Source organism: Vollenhovia emeryi, unplaced genomic scaffold (genome assembly GCF_000949405.1).
Source record: "Vollenhovia emeryi isolate VEMERY1.0 unplaced genomic scaffold, V.emery_V1.0 DF939130.1, whole genome shotgun sequence".
Classification (NCBI taxonomy): Eukaryota; Metazoa; Arthropoda; class Insecta; order Hymenoptera; family Formicidae; genus Vollenhovia; species Vollenhovia emeryi.
The window spans coordinates 670,640-691,572 of NW_011967236.1; the positions used below are offsets into that span (position 1 = coordinate 670,640).

At 46.8% G+C, this 20,933-nt stretch overlaps 1 protein-coding gene across 1 annotated transcript in view; it reads left to right on the forward strand.

Moving 5' to 3' along the window:
* Nucleotides 1-145: 145 nt before the first annotated feature.
* LOC105568299 (RNA-binding protein Musashi homolog Rbp6) overlaps nt 146-20,933 on the forward strand; it is a 675,186-nt gene continuing 654,398 nt past the window's right edge. Inside the window, exon 1 of the mRNA XM_012023849.1 lies at nt 146-196. The gene's annotated coding sequence lies outside the window, so the exon portion shown is untranslated. The remainder of the gene's footprint in view (nt 197-20,933) is intronic.

Consider the following 20,933-nt stretch of genomic DNA (forward strand, 5'->3'; position numbering starts at 1 on the left):
ACAAAGTTAACGCGCTCGGGCTTTAATACGCGCCGATCTCGGAGTATTTGTCCGTCTCGCGAGTGATGTGTTAAAGTGTTGCCTGTTAGTTGTGTGTTCAGTGTTGTGTATTGTGTATTGTGTATTGTGCCCATTGGATTACCCTCAATTGGATTACCACTTGGATCAGCCGCATTCGATGTACAACCGTCGCAAGGTACCTGTAACATACATTTTTTACTCTGTAATCCCATCAATTACGCACGCGGACGCGGGAGTCCCTCAAGCGAGCTTCGTGCGATCGTAGCATCGACGCACCACGCTCCGTCAGACAATTCGACAGAGCCCAACGCTCCACCCGTCCCCCGCAATCGCACGGCAATGCGATACATTCCTCAAGATGACGCGATACATTTTCTCGCGGCTTTCTGCCCATTCCATCGTTTCGCTCGTAATCTCAATCATGTTCCAATTGCGGCGTAATCTACGTGTATCCTTCGCGGCTATAGAGAAGCTACGCGTCTCGGGGCTCATCGCGGCGCTGAAAATCCATAGCGTGTGCCGTGAATTTTTTTGGCCGCGAATATCGAAACGGAGTCGGCGTGCCAATATGGCGATCCTAATCGATAACGCCCACCCCCCCGGATTTATTAAAGTGTGACGTCGATAATTGGCGAAACTCGACATTGCCGATCATCGACCCCGGACATGTAAAATTATCGACGGTTTATCCCAGACGCGGTACTTAATCGATAACAGCGCCTCGCCGATGGTAAAGCACCGCGGGTAAAATACCGACTCGCCTTTACCGACCGGACCGGATCCCTCTCGACTTATTTCCGCAACTTGGCGACAGGTGGACGTAGCGTTAGCTTTCCCGTCGCGCACGCAACGGATCGATCGAATCTTTTGCGCTTCAACGGAGATAATCCGACTCTATTTAGCTATTATAAATGAGCCGAGCCCGTAATTATCACTCATTTGTGTAAAGACCTCGTACCGATGTGTGCACGCGCCGCGTAATTTCCATTCGTTAAAACGAAATTATCGCGCAATTAGGCCACGCGTTCAAAGTATTTAGATATCGCGTAATGCGCCGCAGCGGAGCATCGTTATTTCGTGTTAATATATTTTGCTTACGATGAGGAGAACGGACGTTAATTTATGTTAATCAAGTTATAATCAAGTGTGGATTGTTAACGCGTATTTTTGACTAATCGGCGAGTCCTTTATTCGCGATCGTAAACTTCGTTATTGGACTCGGGCGTCTTCGGCGTCGATAAAAAATTGATCGAGAGATAATTGATTTTGGCGATTGACGGTCGCGCGTGTTAAGGAAACAGCGGGACGTTATTCTTGAAAATTCCGTGTTTCTAATTAATGGATTCAATTTAATTCCAACGAGTTAATTAATATTTAAAGGGCCCCGTTAACGATACGGGATTAAACGCAACGTTACTCGTCCTGCTTCTTCGACGAACGAACTACCGCCGCTCTCTTTTCCTGCCACGTCTCTCTAACAATTTGATAAAACTAAACTGAACCGATCAACAATGAACTAAAGTCTGAAATCTTAAGAGCCACTCCAATAATCGTGGTCCAGCATGGCATACAACGTTAACGAATAAAAATATCACGTCCGACGTTTATTCGCGCCCATAACGTTTTCAATAACCGCTTGATAAGCGCGCAGTTTCGTGCATTTCACAATCCCGCGGGGATGCGGCGTGTCTGTTAAATTACAAGGGGGGATACCTTCACGCGATTCATCGCGACGTCTCGATACTTAGGGAAAGGGTCGTTAAAACGCTGGTCGGCGATCGCCCTCGCCTCGGTTACCCGCGGAAGTAAGCGCGCGCGGAGCGCGGAGCGCCTTTATGCCAAAAAGCCACGAGCGGCAATCCCGTAAATGCGATATTGGCCGCTGATGCCAGCCCGCGAGAGAGCCGGGATGATATCTGATTGGAGTGGAGCTCTCGCGCGCGCTCTCCGCAGTTTCCGCGGACGCATCGGAAATCGCGGAGACGAAAGAGAGAGAGAGACGAAAGAGACGGAGCGCGAGACGTCGAGCGGAGGAGCGAACTTGGAGCCCGCCTCGCGAAACCTGATAAGCCGGGGCGCAATATTTTTCCTAGATGCATCTAGGACGCGCGCACGGCTTGAAAATCCCATTTCTGCCTCGGCGCGCGCGCTCCGATTTTTATATTTCGCGCGATGGAACGCGACTCGGGCCGGGATATATTTGATACGCCATTTAATAGGTTTGTTGTTTTCCACTCTGTATTCTTTCTCTCTGCGAGAGTAATAAGCGAATGTCGATACTTTGGACGAATGTCAGGGAAGCTGTGTGTGCGCACGTTTAATTTCTCGCGTATCTGAGAGCTGAAATGGTGACTTGATAATAAAGTGTTTGTTTAATGGCTCGTACATTGATAACTGTAGTAATAAGAAATACGCAAATGGCTTGTGGAGCTCAAGTTATTTTACAGTGTATTTTTTACAGTGTATCTAAAGATGAACCGCTGAGGGCATTGTGGTGTACAGATTTGCGGCATTACTGGGCATTACCAGGCATTTTTTGGGCATTGCTTGGGCAGATAAAATAAGATAAAACAATGCCCACTGGACATTGGCAGGCTTTGGTGTACATGATTTTGGCCAGTGGTTTACCTCTCGTCGTTAATATCTAATAAATTTCCGCGATGGGGATTTAATACAATACAATTGATATTAATAGAGTTGGTGGTAAAACAAAACTGCGGAGTAAAACACAACTTTGAAAAGATGTACGGATATCGAGGATATCCTAGAAAGCAGAACAATACAAATTGAGAAACGTCTACATTGTTTTTCATGTTATATCACGTTATCGCGGTGCTTGTTACATCATTAATATCAAGATCAGTAAAGTTCGATGGGCGGCGGAAAGTTATGTTCTACAAAGAAATGTCTTATTAGGACGGGCTTGTCTGATATTAACGAGTCTCCGGCCGGTTTCCGAAATCGAGTAATTCTCAGAAATATACGGTCGATGCTAACTATACTTAACTATACTTAACTATATGTCCAGACGGGGGCCCGTGGCTATCTGACTTACTTAACCCAATTGTTCGATCTAGTCCCGGGGCTTATCCCGGAAGTAGGAAGCCCCCGACTAGAATTGCCCCGAGTTTATCAAGTCACGCCCAAAATTAATCAGCGGCAAGATCGCGCGCTGGCGCTTTTTTTTCTCTCTCTCTCTCTCTTTCTCTCGAAAAGTTACTTCTCTTCTCGATCGACTCGACAACTCGCGATCATTTTCACAGCTTTGATGATTTTCGTTGTTCCCGGGCGATATCTAGATAACGCAGCAGGCAGAGGCGCGCTTTATCTTATCGCTGACACGTGGCTGATATCCGGGTGAACGTCAAATAATTGAAATTGGGATATACGTGTTTTTTTCCCCTCCCACGAGAAATATCTCGATATCTTCGCTTGGTTACGCTCGTCACGACTACGTGCCACATGTCCCGACGTTTCTTTCCCTCCCCCCCCTTCTCCCCCGCCTCCTTCGTATCGCGGGATGTTATCGCGGGGAACGTTTCGCGTTGGAAAAAAGGGACGTCACGCGGAAAAGCGGCGGATAAGCGATCGGCGGAGAGGCGCGGTTTCGGAGGAGCATCTTAACGAAATTCCGCCGCGCACTTGGATGTACGGCCCGGCAAAGTGACACTCCTCCGACGGGTAATCGAATTATTCGACGTCTTCAACCGAGCCCTCACCTCGTCCCGCCGCCGCCCGCCGATCGCTTGGCAGCGCCGTTCTCGCGCCGATTTGCTGATTACTCCGCGAGCGGGAAGACGAATTCGGCGAGGATACGAACGTGGCTGAAGCAAATTTTTCTACGATTTATCCGGCGTCATTATCCCCTCCCCTCCGTTGCTCTTCTAACTATTATTATCGGGTCCGTTGCCTGTGGATATCATTAGTAGAAGAAACGATATTTTGAGGATAATTATTAGAAAATAAAAGATGAAGAAGCCTGTAGGGCCGAAGGTTTTAACTGTTAAAATATTCTTAGAAAGTGCACGGAGAGAATTTTCCCTTAAGATATTAGGATAAGCTATTAGGAGCCACTCAATAAATAATTTTCTCGAGTAAAGTAATATTTTGTTGGATTAAGATATTTCTTTATCAGTGTAATAATTATACTTACAATTTGTATACATTTTACTAGTGGAATATACGGTAAAATTTCCAAAAACTCTCATAAAAGTCTTCGAAATGTCGTGTTGTTCCACGATTACATGATTTTCAGGGTAAATTTTGAGAAAAAATTCCCTCCGTGTGTGCATAATTGCTATTTTTATATCTTGAGAATATTTCTCTTTCAAATACGATTCAGATATGTACGACTGTATGAGAACAATAATGTCGTTCGAGTTTCTCTCGAGAAACAAATATCGCGCCGCAAAATTCAGAAGCGAAACTTAGACCGGCGCCTCGAAACGAACTTCATCAGAATTCTTATTTTTATATCTTGAGAATATTTATTTCCAAATACGATTCAGACATGTACGACGGTGGAGGACAATAATGCCGTTCGAGTTCCCCTCGAGAATCAAATATCGCGCCGCAAAATTCAGTAGCGAAATTTAGACCGCGTCTGAAAACGAACTTCATCAGAATTCCCCGATTGGATCGCGATTGCAAATATGTCGTAACGAACATCAAATTGACTCTCAAGATTCGCTCGTCAAATTACATTATTTCGAGATTAATTTTAGCAAAACTCCCGAGCGAGGACACTCGGAAACGCCGACTCGAGATACGGGCGTTAACGAATATCCTCTTTTTTTTTCCGTTTAATTGCAATTTCGTAATCACAGAGCGAAAACACTCGGCGAGAGATTACTTTTAGCGGCGACGAGTCCGGGATCGAGAAATCATGTCGCGCGGAGAGCCTTCTACGATGGTCCTCCTCGTGCTCACGCTGGGTATATATTAATTATTTGCGATGCTTATCGGCGAGACATGTCTTATCTTCGTCACCGGGGACGACTCCGCTAATTGGACAAATCTTCTCGCCGATCGCGCGACCGAGCATTGAGTTGCCAATTACGTTTCATAGAAGTGGAAATCTAATCCAAACTTGGACGGTTTAAATGCAAACTATAGCAACGCAAAACTCGGACGTATTAAATACAGCGGTGCGGTGGTGAAAGTTTTGTGTCCGAGTCATTGCCGTCGTAATTGTCATTCGACAAATTTATAGACGAGGCGAAATCGACTCGCATTTCTGCGAGTTGTTTTTTTACAATGTTTTTCTAAAGTACCTTTTTTCAAACAATTGTTCATTCCGCAGGTGCGATTATTCGCCGCTGCAAAATAAATGATTAGAGCGGTCGAGATAAAAATCTGAAGGTCGATAATTTTGTAGCTGCGACTAGTTCACCTCTCGGGTACGGGATTTCCGGATTGTATCCACACGATGGCCTACCAAGAGAAAACGATTCTTCATCTTCAGCCTCGATATTGGCGCGCGATCCTCGGGTACGGTAACATTGATCATCTTCCGCGTTACGCGCGTCTTAATTCGCGTCCGCGGCGGTGAGATTCCTCCGCGGGGAAGAGTCCGGGAGTCACTTTTGAGAGATGAAGACGAAAATTCGACGCAACCGCGACGCGACTCGACGCCCGGCGTGTCCCATTTCGTGCCGCGCGCGCGGCCCGAGGATACTCCGGTTAGACGCCCGCGTTGTTTTTAACATTTGCGGAATCCGCGGGATCGGCACCGCGGCGGCGGCGGCGGCGGCGCGGCGGGGGAGGGGAGGGAACGGCAGGCGGGAAGACCGGGGGAGGAGCGCGGTTGGCTTTGCAACGCGGCTCGCCCCAATATTTCAAACGGCCAGACATTCGGAAAGAATTGACAAGGTACGCGGCGCGGCGCTTCTCTCCTTTCGCAAAACAACCCTTTCGTCCGCGGGCCAGGCTGGCGTCGCGGCGCATCCCCCGACCGGCAGAGCGAGGACGGGGGCGGGCGGGCGGGCGGGCGGGAGGGGAGGGGGAGGGGGAGGGGGCGCCGGAGGAGCCCCGCCGGCGGCCATCTTGTTGTTTGTGCAACCGCCGTCGGCCGTCACACTCGCACCCCATCGCCACGGGCGCCACCCTCCGGCGTGTCCCATTGGCGCGCTTAATCGCCAACAACCGGCTAACGTCGAAAAGCGGATTAATCCTTAAGGATAATTGGAAGGGAATCGTCCCGACTGCATTTATGCGGAAAAATAAGGGGCGGAGGTGAAGGGGGGGAGGGTGGCGAGGTGATGGCGAACGGGGCTGGGGGGGAAGAGCGAGCCGCCTGGTAGCGCGCCAAGTTCTCGCCCTTCGCGCGTCGCAGTCCGCGTGTTCCTTCCCTTTTTTTTTCTGTTTTGCGCCCTAAACGCGCGCGTGCAAATACAGAAATAATGGGAATCGGTCCACCCCCGCGGCGAGGCGTGTGCCGATTCGACGTTACACGGCGGCCGTGGAGTGAGTTTTCGATCGCGATCTTCCCGACGCGATTATAATATCCCGACGTTGTTTCTAACGCGAGCTAAGAGGCAGTTAAAGGCAGGAGTGAACTTCTGCCTCGGTAAATAAATTGTAGCGTGTGCGTTTCTTTTTTCGTAGAACTTACAGCGGACGTAACGATCTAATTACGCGGCGAGGAAATGAGTCGCGCGTTCCGTTGGCCGGATTTTGGCTTTCAGGCGTTGAAGATTAAACGCATCTCCTCCATCGTACAGATCCTCTTTCCCGGGGGGAAGGGGGGGGGAGAAGGAGGGAAGGAGAGCGACGCTGCATTTTGCAGGGGCCAACACTCGTGCGTTTTGATCGCGCGATGCGAAAAAATATTTTCATGCCACGCCGGAATTGTTTTCGCGGTCGCGCGCGCGCGTGCAAGGGATTTAACGTTAAATGTCCCCGGGCGTGAAAGCGCTCGCTTTTAACGCGCCGAGTTATAGCGTACTCGTAAATCCCGCGGCCGCGTTGATTTGAATCGCCCGGTAGCAGGATGGAGAGGACGCCCGATAGAGCCTCGCCGATAGAAGGCGAGGGGGGGCCAACGACCCCCGGTGTACCCGCAGCTTTTTCCACAGCCGCGAAATGGATGTGGAGGCTCGTTGCGGGCGCGGCGGCCGAAATGCGCAAGCATTCCTTCGTCGGAGATGATCGAGTTTCGCCGCAATTGAAATTGATATTGATATTTTTTTGCGCGCCGCTGTCGCCGCGCGTCGCGCCGCCGCGGCGCAACGCGTGCGGATAACGCTTCCGCGAGAAAAATCGAAATATTTTCGCCGGGGCGCGCCGTTAAACGTCCGGAAGGGGGAAATATTCTATGTCCCCCCGCGATCCGACGAATTTACCTCTTCGCACGCGGCCGCGTCCTGGAAGATTGTCAACTTTAATAAAATTACAGGAAGGTCTCCTAATATGAGACAGCGAGGTTTCCGCTAAATTAATAGTCTGTCCCACCGTGAGTTTGTCGCCCTTGGAGCGAAGGTTTTTAGCGGAAAATTCACGTCGGGTCGTGTAATCGTTGCGAGAAGGGATCTGTAGGGATCTGTGATTGAATTTGAATGTTGGAAACCTGCTATCTCATAGAAGCCTGTCTCGTAATAGGGGATTTTCCTCTATTATTGAACTTTAAATTATTAAATAAAGTTCACAGGACTCTGACGTGAAATCACGGATACGAAGTAATAAAGGATATAAGAGCCGAGACGGGATGTTAGCGTCTAAATGATTTTAATTTTTAAATGTATCGCGAAAAGTAACACCTCGGCCAGGGTCCGAACCTCCCTCGCACTAGGCGGGCGTCTCACAAATTCGACCGCCGAGGCACGTTTAAATGATTAACTTTCTAGCTCTCGCAGGTGCGACATTATCGCGCTTGTCTTGACCGATTTACCCTAACAATCTGACGTTCCCGCGTGAATCTATTTGTAACGAACGGTTTAGCCGACACAACGTCGTCTTATCTGTATTTTTAATTAACGGTATCTCACCTTCGATGAACGTAGCGTTTCTACGGTAATAGCTTTAATTAATGGCTTTTCACGGTACGAAACGCGGATACACGGTTGCGAGATAAAATATGACGCGCACGGTTGCACCCGGCCATCTGACGCTCCGATTTCGAAATATTATAAAGTCTTATCGGCACGTTTTGGCCGGCAACGAGCGGATTTAATAATACAGCCCAAGTCGGTGGGGAAAAGGGCTATTTCGGAAATTCCAATAGTGAATCTTGTTAAGGTATTATTAGAACCGGCGAGATTTAGTAAAGCGGCATCGCGGCTCGGAGCAGTTTCATATTTAACGATCGACTTCTTCGACAGACCGGCACGTGTTACGTAACGCGAAATCGACCAACACACATCGCCGGAGGCCACGTGGGTGGGGGCACTTCTCCCCCCTCCTCCCCCTGGAATCAGCAAAAAATTAAAGGTCTGCCCCTTCCTTTGATAAAGGGGAGAGATTCATGGGGGTATAAGTTAGAATTTGTAAATATTTTTATGTCCCCCCGCCTGGAAAAAAAATCCTGCGAACCAACTCGAATCGCGTGAGGTGGCGTTCGATTTTTTCCCTTATCGAATTGATCGCGATTGAGTTATCTCCAGACTCTCGATGTCGCGCTCGCGCGCGCGTATCGATGAAATTGTAAAACGGCGGAAGCGAAAACGGCTTTACATTCCCTTTGTAACGCGGGGAGGGGGGGGAGGGGGAATGGGATTACGTTTCTCTTCCGATTGCGAGTGGGACAACGTGAAAGACGTGTCCCACGACTCAGTCATTCGGTTGTTCGCCAATCGCCGAAGCGGAACGGGAAAATTTACCTTTATGGTGTAGACACACACAGCGTAGAAACGGAAATCTCTCTTTTTCCTTCTTTCTGCCTTCCTCCTCCCCCTTCTCCCTCGTAAACTCGCGAAAGTCCGATACCGTGCGATAGCCCGGAACTCGTAGAAACGAATGCGGAAACGGGACGCGGAAGAAGAAAAGGGGAACACCCCGCGCTCTCCCGGAGATTGAGTGAGGGACGACGGGGGGGTGCAAGGGTTGGGAACGCCGGAGCGGGTGGATGTGGCGCTTTGAAACTTTTCCACTTTAACAATTATGAGCCGGAATTGAATACAGCTTGGCCCGAGATCGCGAGTCCGCTCGATTTGCCGTCCTTATCGCTATCGGCCCGCCTTCATAAATAACGCGCGCCCGATCTCGCCCGAGTTTCGGGGAACGATAGCGCCACGCGATAGCTCTCTCCGCGCTCGGTTCCTCCTTCTTACTCGGCGTCTACCCGGGCGCGCGCTATACGCGTTCCCGGTTGCATTTATGAAATTTAATACGGACGAGCGGCATTGAAATTGAAAAGATTGTCGAGGTAGATTGTCGGTAGATTGAAAAGATGCTCGGAGGCACTGACCGTGGTGCGCCGATAATGCGAAATACGCCGGCTTCGGAAATAAGAATGGCGAGTGTACGACGAATAAAATTGATATTGAACGGCTGATAATAGATCATGAAGCGGATCCAATGACTTGCCGATGCGAGATAAGGGCAGCGTCGGAATAGGATGTAAGGACGAAATTGAAGGCATAATTGAAACACGTAGATCATGAATGTAGATTTACAGAAACAGACGAATAATATAGGAGGGAACAAAATTGCGAGTACAAAAGGCCGTTGAAAGTGTGGCAGGCCGTTGCCGTTGAAAGTAATCAGAAAATTTATTAAATCTAATAAAGTAAGTAAACGTTTGATACATCAATTAAAAGTTTCTAATTGTCGCGGTGATCCTGAAGACCCAAACAACGTCGTATTTTGTACAAGTGAATCAAACCGCATGAAGAATTTATCGACAATGCATACGCGTACAATGTATAATTTATCAACAAATCCAGCACAAGTTTCTCAAAGGTATTTATTGGCCGTGAAATAGAAAGTTTCTATAAGACGCAAAGAGCACGTCGTAGATCAGGATTGAGATAAAGATTTAAAGCACAAAACATCGTCTTGTACTCACAGGTCATTCCGCTCAGGCCCTCGCGTTGCCACCGATCGTGCGACAAGGGTCGCCCGCGATTTATATTTTATGCCCGCGTGGGAAGTTACGCGCCGGTCAGCCCGAAAATCGCGGGTCCCGAGTACCGCGGTGAAACGAATTCGAAAATTGCATTTGAAAGTTGCCGAAGGTTCCGTCAAGTCTCGCAGAGCGGGCGCGAGACTGAAGTTCGAGCCTGCAGCCCTGTTTGTTTGCGACAGTAGGGAAAAGATCTCGAAGTTAGAAGAGAGGAACGGCATTGGGAATCGCTACGAAGTCGCGAAGGGTGGCTAAGAGAAGACAGAGAGGGTGGGGGGGCGCGGGAGGGAAGAGCGAGAGAGGGAGGGATGGCCCTTCTAACTGATGCAAAAACGTCGGGAATCGTCGCAAAAGTTAAACAAACGACAGTGGCAGTCGTCCGTTTCCGCTCCACGCTCGCCACAAGGAAAGTTTCTTTCCAACTGCCTTTTTGCCGTTCGCATTGCGGCATAATCGTTCCAATTCGACATTATCGCCGAGGAGAGTTAAACAAAAGCGGCGCTTCGCCGCGCTCAATCCTTTCAGCCCCCCCCTCCCCCTCGAAAGTGGATTAATCCCTGAAAATTAGACGTAAAACGAAAGTCAAACGCCATTATCCGGCGATTAAAACAAATTTAATTGGGGAAACTCGATTCTCGCGGTGAATTTACTCCTCGCTCGGCCTCGAAATTGCTCGGGAAAAGAAAGACGAAGGGGGCAGGAAAAAAAAAATCTATCGCCGCGAGAATTAGCGGCTGTCGTCTTCGCGCAAAACGGGATCGCGGGCGATATATTATACGCGTGAGAGCAAAATTATGCGTCGTCGCGCGCGTTGCATAACTCCACCCCCTCCTCCTCCTCCTCCCCCCGGAGTCTTTGATCCGACGTTTCCGAAGCAAATCCGCGATACCTAATAAAGCCGTATTTTTGGCGAGCGCGCGTCGCATCCCGTCCCGTCCCGTCTACGTCCCGTCCCGTTCTGGCCGCCAAGCCCGAAAGCTCCTGATAGTGGCTTAGCCAGGATCCGCCAGTCAGTCGGCGGATTAAGGTATCTCTCGGCGGCCGCGCGTAATCTCTCCCCGCCGCCCCGGACATTTTCGCCACCCGAATCGTTTATCGTCTCCACGCTCCCGTTACGTTGACCGTTTGAACGCACTATCGTATAACGGGGCGCGCGCGCGCGCGCCTCCGCGTCGTCATATTTCTCCTTTATCCCGCCTATCCCCGCGAAACAGGCTCCCTCGCGCACGAAATTACTCATACGCCGAAACGCGCCGATTTTCGTTTTTCCGTTGTTCCTCCCCTTTTCACTAGCCGTATCGGCAGAGATTTATCCTATATCCGCGTTGATTGCTTTCACCATTAAAGGCATATGTGTGTGCGCGCGCGAGTATCTGTACACGTATCCTTGATTTACGGGGCTTGTAACGTATTTAGTTCGAAGGGTGTAATATTACAGCCGAGGCGGTGACGGGAGAGAAGAGACGCGCGTATTGAGAGAGATATGATTTTATTGCGTTTCATACAGAGGCGAGTTCCCTATTATGAGATAGGTTTTTGACGGGGGACAGAGCTGGTTTTCAACGTCCGAATTCGATACGAATCTTTTTCCTCGACGATTACACAATTTAGCAATGAATTTTCCGCTAAACAGACCTCGCTTCGAGAGCAATAAATTCATGCCGGAGCCAATAGATGATGCTTGTTAATTTAACAGAAACCCCGCTCTCATATTAAAAACTTGTCTCATAATAGGGAACTTTCCTCTAATATTTGAAGGTAACGTTGTTCGTGACTAACGCAGCTTTAATTAGATCTCGTAAAGTGAAAGACGGTAGAACACTGAAGAAAGTGATTTTCCAACTGCAGCAATAATTTTCTAGGCACGAAAAAATAACCGAGATACACAAGCGAATAGCCAATACTGCGAAATCGCATATGTTTTGTATTTGCTCGATTTAGAAACAGAATTTCTATCTCAGCTGTTAGCGAATGTTAGGAAGAAAGTCTTTCGGTGGCGCCCATCCATTGCAACGTTTGATTGTGACGTATAAACAGTTATAGTCTTTACAAAGATCGTTCTGGCTATGGCACCAAAATTCATTTTTATCCAATTTGACTGACCAACATTTAGTCGTGAAACCTAAACCTTCCAGAAGGTATTGCTAGAATGTCGCTAGAAATTTTGTAGGCTATAATTTTCTTCAGAAAATGGCGATAGATTTTTGTTGCGACACTTAAAAATCTATCTGTGTTAGTGAGATTCTTTTTTTAGCGAAGTTTCCTACGTACAGGCATTAGTTTCAAGCTCGTGCTCTTTGTGTTTAGAAAACATTCTATTTTGTAATAAATACGTTAAAAAAAGTGCAAGGTGATAGATTGTACATTTGTATAAATGGTCGACAATTTTTCAAGTGTATTGATTTGCTTATACAAAATAGAATATTTCGCAAAGAGCACATTGTAGATCGGTCTTCGTTTTTACATTCTTCTGCCCGCTTCTGATTCTCTCGGTCAAACGAATCGAGACATTACGTGAAAAATAATGCTCGAATACATTCGATTATTTTTATCTTCACTGTAAAAAAATTACATGTAAAATTACAATTATTTTATATACTTAATTTTACATACTTTTTTTACAGTGTTTGATTTGCCTAGATCGAAAGAGATAAGAGCGAATTTCACTTTTTCGATCGCAACGTCACTCGGTGCCTCCGCTCGGGATACACGGAAGCGCGATCGTATATTCTTCGGTACTTTCCACCCGACGTCTAGCGCCAGCGGTTTGACATTAACGCGGTAGGACCTTTACTTAAAAGGGACCTTCGGAATATCGCGTCGCCGCGACATTTCCAGCGTGAGGGCGCGAGTTATTCCGACGGGCGCGATTATGTATCGACGATACCCGACGACGCCCGGCGTGTCGCGTCGCGACGCGTCGCGTCGCGGTTGTTTTATGTCGCGTCGCGCGTCCTCGACTCAAACCCGCGAAGACGGTCCTCTTCCTCGTCCACGTCGGCGAGACCGAAGGGCGGAGAGGATGCGCATGGCGGGAAGGGATGTATCGCGGGACGGGGCGGGAAGGGAGGAAGGATGAGTCCGGCTGCTTCTTGCCGAGTTGACGATAAACTTTCGCACAAGTTAAATACGAGCGGGATGAAGACGCATTACCCGTGCGCGTCCCTCGCGCGCTGGCTGGTGGACGCCGCTAAATTGAACGGAGATTCGGTCCCGGAAAACTGAAAGGAAGCGACCGGACGAAACGAGTTTCGCGATTTCTTTGTGCGGCGACGATTCAAAGGGGATTTCCTCTCGCCTCGACTGAGAGGTACGAGGGGGAGCCACGGAATCTTCCCTCTCGAATCTCAGAGGCTGATCGTGACGCTTTCGCCCTTCTTCTATTTATGGCCGAATCATCAATTCCTCTTCGCCGCCGCGGGGGTCGGCAACCCATTTTTTAAGCTTTATCAACAGTTCCGTTTGCAATAACCCTACCGTTTTAGAAATAGCTCCGTTGAGTTGGATAGAAAGTTGAAAATAATAAAATCCTAAATATGACATTTGAAAATGTACGAGGTGCTTCCGTCGAGTGGCGGAAGAAAACATTTCGACGGAATTTGATAGTTGCGTAGTTTCTGGTGAATTTTAACGATAGTTACGCCTGTTAGTTATTTTTAGACAATTTTTGTTATCTAATCGCTAGCGTCCCATCTTTGAAAACTTGGAACACTATGCGGCGCTGACAGTTCCTCTCGGCCTTTTGACAGTTGTCACACAGCCCCCCGACCGTCGTGATACACTTTAATGCCAATTCCGCAAGTAAAATATTTTAAATTCTATATCGATTTTACGAAACTTATTTTCAATTCCCGAGTGTCGTGGCAAACTAGGCAAGTTATTTCGTGCCTCTCGAGCGCGATACAAAGCGAGAACGTTTAAACTGCGAGTGACGCTTTCATTTCTATTATAAATGCAAATTTATTATTTTAATATATTACGCTGGAGAGTGTGGAAGTCTTTTAACCTTCAGTCCGGCCTTAAAAATAGAACAATGGCGTTTAACGAGTTAAACGAAAAGCCGTATTCCATTTTCGGGTGTAATTCGTGAAAACGCTGACGTAACTTATATCAGAATTATAACAAGGTCGGCCGACGAGATTGCCTTTGTTTCCGGAAAAGGATAAACGTCACGTCCTATTATTCCTATCCTCATAATTAGTTGAACGGATATTGTACCGGGGATTTGGTACATGTATCTTTATCCGGTTTTGTTTTATCTGTTTTGTCATAACGCATATTTGTATATCATTAACAACACACTTACGGCTATTCAGTTATTGTAATTATATGAGGTATAATTATCAAAATAATTATAATTATACGAGCGTTGTTTCACGCTTATTGTTACCCTTGGGCAAATTTACTTTAAACGAAATTCAAGTTTCTAAAAGTAATCTTTCAAACCCAAGTGTCTAAGTAATTTTTAGACAGCCAAGTTCTCGCTAGAGGGCCACGCGGCGTAGCGCGCTTTCTCGTAAGCAGAAAACCACACGCGGTATTACGAATTATATCACATACTTTTCACAATTCTTAAAGTAAGTTTTAAGTTTACTTAGATAAAAGTTTAAAGTGTCCAAATTTACCTTTCGTATTTCATATTTTTCTAAAGTAAAGGTTTCCCAAGGTATATTTTCCCAAGGGTAGATCAGGCCTTGGGATTAAGTTTTTCGCGGAAACACCTTCGATGATGTCGCGCGTCGTCTGGTTTTCATCCCTCATCCGATATCTCCCTCTCGTCCTTACATCTGAACATCCAAGCGCAAGTAGACCAGCGAATCATTCGGCCGACCGTTCAACGCGCTTTTCAGCAGAATACCGCATCTCCTGCGCTAGTCGACACGCCGAGCGGGAAGGTAAGTCTGCCGAGCGAATTAAAAATCAGGATACATCGGCGGACGTGACGACGGGGGCTGCTCTCTCTCTCTCTGTCTCTCCTTTCGATTCCCCCGCGTCCTACGTGGCGGTTGTACACGGCGGTGGTTGGCGACGCGGCGTGTATTAGCCGGCGCGCGAGATGCAGGTCTCTGGAAGGCCTGAAGGGCCTGAGTTGGCAATAGTGAAGAGCGCCCACTCGTTGCGACACTCGTGAGCGGCCTCATTGTCTCTCGAGAGAGTCTCCTCCAGCTTCATCCTTTCTATCTCCTCGTCCCGCGACGGGTCCCTTCTCATCCTCGCGCGGCTTGTCCCGCCCGCCTTGCCTCTCTCTTTCTCGCCTTCCCTCTCACACCACCCTCGCTGTCCCCTTTTCTTTGACATCGTCCGTCCGATCCCGACGAGCAACCCTCTCGGGACGCGACGTCGGTACGGTAGATCCCGTTTTTTGCGCCGCGCGAGTCTGAGGGCCGACGGGAGGCGGGTCCGGGGACACGAAGAGGCAGTCTTGTCCTGTCTTAGCTTGTCTCGCCTTGTCTTGTCTTAACAAGCTTATGCAGCACTCTCCAACTGCATCGGTCGCCATCCTCCAGTCGATATCCTCGTCTCCGGGAAGATGCTGCGGAACGGCGGAATATCTACCGCCTGGTCTAAGCTCGTCTGTCGAATAGATTTTCGTGTAACGATCATACACACGCGGTTTATTATTATGTTTCTAACAAGAGGTATCGTGCCACAATTTAGGTTTTCGTTGCAGTCCGTGCTGACAAGTTGATTGTCCCATCGACACAAACCGAGCAAATCAATTTGCAAGAGATGCAGGGAAATAAGAAATCACTCGATTAAGAGATCGCTCGTGTTAAATGATATCAGAGTTCATCAGTTCAGCGGGGCGCATTACGTGGAGTTTCGCGAAGAATGTCGCCTAACTACTTTACACATTCTCTCCCACATTTATATAATAGTTAATGCAAGATATCTCAGGTTTCTCTCTTCAAGTAGTTTCTCGCTTCGCGACCTCGCCCGACCGTAGCAAGTCGAGGTCAGTGGATTAAATAGGTACACATAGATGTTAGATTCGCAGATCTTCCGCTTGGTTACGGGGGAGGGGGAGGGGGATTCACTCGCGTACGCTTTATCGGTTCATTATACGCAAGATCGATGGCATCTACGAGGCCGTAACATTTTTCGGATAAGACCGGTCTAACCCTCCGCCGCTTTCTTGGTCGTTGTTTGTACGTGCGTGTGCGCGTACCCCGCAGACCCGTCTTATCTTAGCGTTTCCGGTCCAGCGAGCCGGAAATGCGTAATAGAGGGAGTAGACGAGTAGACGTGAGGGACCAGCAGGGCGAAACGAGAGAAAGAACGCGAGCACGTGCGGAAAATGGAGAGGGAAACGCGCGCGAGAATATCGCGTCTGACGTAACGAGCGGCGCCCTCTCTCGCTCTTCCCCCTCCCCCTCCCCCTCCCTTTCGACTTCCGCAAACTAATCCCGGCCAAAATCCCAAAGTCCCTTTCGAAAATTATAAACCGAGCTGCTCCGGCTTCAACGGCATTGTTATACAGCTTTTCGCAATCTCGTACGTTCTGTCATGCGTGCGCTTGAATAAGAATGGGACACGCTTATTAATTTGTAAAGCGGAGCGCGCGTTGGTCATTTATTTATTCGAAACGAAAATCGAAACGCGAAGGAATATATTTGTTAAAGCGCAGATGACTCCGATGCGCCTGGGCCGGTGTTTAAGCTGTAGAAACGTGAAATGAAATTCTTGTCAATGAATAAAATGAAACAAAGGCTCACAGTGGTAATATGTAATTGAACGGTAAAAAATTAAAACGGAGTTGAATCATGATTATAAAATTAACGGCGCGAGATAAAATATTGTCTACCATGGCCGGAGAATGACTGAGATATTTAAGTAAGACGGAGAAGAGATAAGATATTTAAGTATAATTGAAAAATGAATAAGAAGGTAAAGAGAATGTGATTGTGGAAAGAGTACGTAAATGTTGTCAATGATACATAAATTCTGTTAATCAAATGAATTTCTCAATCTCTGGCACATGTTAAAGGAGCATATCCGTCGCCTTCGCGGCGGATAAAGTCGTGTCCTATTTATATAATCTATGTTATGTGGCATAATATCGGGCCAATGAGATTCTTCAGGTCCGTCGCTATTATATTCACGCTTGCAGTAAATTGAATTTGCGACACCCTCAACGTCTTTGTTTGAAACTTGAACATTATTTAATTGGAGCACCTCGCGAGGACGGGAGAACTCTTACCGTTGGCGAGCAAGAATCAGAAATTGAAGACGGTAGAGTCAAATTTCTGCGCGGGGAAAATGATTTGACCGTCTCGCGGCGTGATCCGGGGAATTAAAGGTGCAAGGAGACAGCGCGGGATCTCCTTAAGCCCCTGCTTCGTATAAATTAGTCCTGAAGCCTTCACACTCGTCGGATTATGGGGATTATCCGGATCATAGGGAATCCGCGGTCCAATTAATCTGAATGGGACTTTGGAATAAACTCGGTATGAAGAAGCAATCGTGACGGCTATTCAGATCGCGGACAAAGCTGAAAATTTATTTACCCGATTGCTTGTTACGTTAAATTGTTTGAACCAAACTAAATGGCTGCCAGTTCGCATTTAAACGCGAAATCTCTCGCCGTTCGAGATAATTTCGGAAAAGTTTCAACCGCGAGATAAAAAAATGGTCCTAATTTTTTTAGCGCATACGAATAGTCTAAACCCTGAGTTCGGATGAACTGGCAAACTGAAATTACTTAACTGAAATTTCTTTATGTCCAAACTGTTGAACCGCCGCGTATTGTACCGTTTATTTTCAACACTTTGATTGAATTGTTTCAATTGCTTCTTCCTTTACGCAAATAGTTTGAATCTATAATTATTCGAATCTTAAAACGCCAATATATACGTAGCGCGACGTGATAATTAGAAACAGGAAACGGAGACGGAGAGGAATTGACAGAGAATAAAAGCTGTCTAATCGTAGTAACGGATGATGCAGTCAGAAGGGGATTAGCGATCCGATATATTGTACGAAAATGTAATAATGCAAGAGACAGAGAGCCACGGCGATCCCGGTGGAGAGATGTCCGCAGCTTCACATCGACGCGAATTCGAGCACCATCGAAGTCGGCGAAACGCCTGACGTTGCAGTCGCTTCGCGAGCTCGCCGTAGCGTGAAGTACAGCAGGATACGCTTTCGCCTTTCGCTCCCGTTCCTTTAGCCCCCTTCCCCCCCCCTCTCTCGTTTCACCCTTTCCAATCCCCGTCACCGTTGACGACTCTGGAAAACGCCACCCCCTGCCCCGCTGGCAACGGGTATGAATATCGTCAGCTCTTTTTCACCCTCGTCGAACATATTTCAACGACAGTAGGCGTCGGGGAGAAAGAGAGAGAGAGAGAGCAAGGGAGAGCCGACTGATGCCTCGGCACAATTCCGAATACGCCGCGGGGTGGCTCAATCGCTCGTTCACTTCGATTGGGATTCCGCCACTTCCGGGGAGAGAACGCGAGGCTGCCAAAGGACGGGGAGGGCGACGCGACGTAAGGGTTCGGATGGGGCGGCGAAGTTCGTTTTATTTCTTGCGGCGGTGCAATCTTTCTAAGGCTTGTACACCGACTTGGAAATGGATCTAAATTTAGACTGCTTTGCGCTAATATTAACAATCCCGCGGGGAAAAAAAGATTTATTTGTTTAGGCTAATTTAAATATATTGCACGAACTCGGTTCAGTTACAAAAGAGATACGGGAGATTTGATATTTTAAAATTGTACCTTTTATCACCGCGAGAGACATTTTCAATGAGAGGACATCTCGAGTAATAAACACAAGATGTAAGTCCTCCATTAGTCACACAGCGCAAAAGAAGGATTATGAAAGTAAAATAGCCGGTTTGTCTTTTGTACAGTCAGAGAAAAATTTTGTACCGCTGGCTCGATGTCCTTTGGCTTAGTACTTCTTTTGCTTACTTTATCTAATTTAGCCATTTAATTTGAGTTACGGGGCTACATGGCTCCCGTTAATTATCTGTTGTAGCCGACAGAGATTGCTAGTTTACAGGGCTAATTAGCTTGTGTTACTAGCTGAGTTTCATTTAACTCGACTGTCAATTTAGGTAGCGTTTACTTAACTCAATTGTTTAACTAAAATCAATGGAGATGTAACATGCAAATAAATACACAGTAGAATAGATTGCGAAGCATAATGATAGGAATTACGTAATCTACGTAAGCAACTGTAAACCGTTTTCAAATGTGTGATGCACATTTTTACATACCGATAAAAATTATCTTCACGAGAATATGCGTCAATGCAAATAAAACCGGCGCCTCTCAATGTGTTACTTTCTATAAAGTGACGTTACTGAGAAACGAAGGAAAGAATATAATACAAAGACCTCCTATAGCGAGATACTGGCAAATCATTGACTCGCGTTATCGACACCTCATGAAACTATCGTCGTGGACACTTTACATTCGGGGGAAAAAAATGGAATATTATCCTTACGGAATTCGCACGGCGGAACCGAATCCCCTCGAGTCGTTCTCCAGAGAAATGGGTCGAAATTCGTTGAAGTACCAAAAAATATATCGCCTAGATGTTGCCGGGAAGATCGCGAAGAAGAGCTCCGGAACGTCCGTGAGATCGTCGTCGCCCCTCGAGAACGATTTATAAGCCAGCCGTTCCGACGAGCTCGCCCGGCGCTCTCGTCTCCTTTCGGAGCAGCAGCCCGGCTCCCTTTTTGCGGCTTTGAGGCTCCCGATTCTTTACGCCGCGCCTCATTTTAAGGATGAATTTGCGCGAAACTTCTTCCACGAGCGCTCCGCGTCTCGCAGCCCCTTCTTCGTCCCCAACGCCGAGAGAAATTGCGGCGAGAGGCGAGGAGAAGCGGCTTCGTCTTATCGAGATTGAATTTTATTCCTTCACGGTGCATGTTATTAATGCAGAGAAGAAATTGTTTTATAAAGATTTTTCACTGTGTTACATCTCGACATTCCTTTTTCTGCGCGTACGAGTAATGCACTGGGATTCAGAATTCGTGCCACTTTTCATTGTTATCTTGCTTGTCATTAGTTATTTCTAATATTTTTTAAAAATTGAAGTAGGAACAACTTCTTTCGAGAGGCAATAGATAATTTTTGTGTTTTATTATTTAGAGGCCACTTGTTTTGCTTAATTAATGTGGATAAGTATAAAAGTGTAAATGCTCATCACATTTATTCTGAATATTATAAATACATTCATCTGTCTTTTAAATAATACAATCGCGCACATCAATTGTACATAAATTGTATTCGTTAAATTCAGTACTTGAAGTTTTAATTAGGAAACCTTTAAATATACTGCTATTCGTAGTTAGGGGAAAAAATGTACGATATTATTTTTTTTTTACGACATGAAAATTCGCTAGCAATGCCATTATTACAAGAATTATTAGAAGGAAGTTTCTTAATTAGCTTTTTTGAAAATAAATTTTAGAAACCTTAGGAAATCTGAACTTTTATAATATAAAATACACGATATTCTTTTGCGCTAAATGAAAGCCTCAGAAATTTCGAACAATGCAATCTCCTTTTAATATTTACACTTGACTGGTTAGAACTCATCTTCTTCGCGAAAGATTGAAAATATTCGTTATTTTTATTCTGTATTATAATTTTGGAGATCGCAGATGCTATCTGCTGATAGAAATGCGAAAACCGTATAGAAGACGTTTAGTTCTTTCTTCTGCTCAGAGATGGTAGCATATGTGTTTGCGGAGCTTCTATTTGTTACATAAAAATTCTCGCGAAAGGTGCGCGATCGTCGAATTCTATTCATTACGCTGTTCGAATTTATTTCCTTCTTAACAAAAATCTAATCTTAAACAAAGTAATAGGATAGAAATCCGCAAGTGATCGGCTGA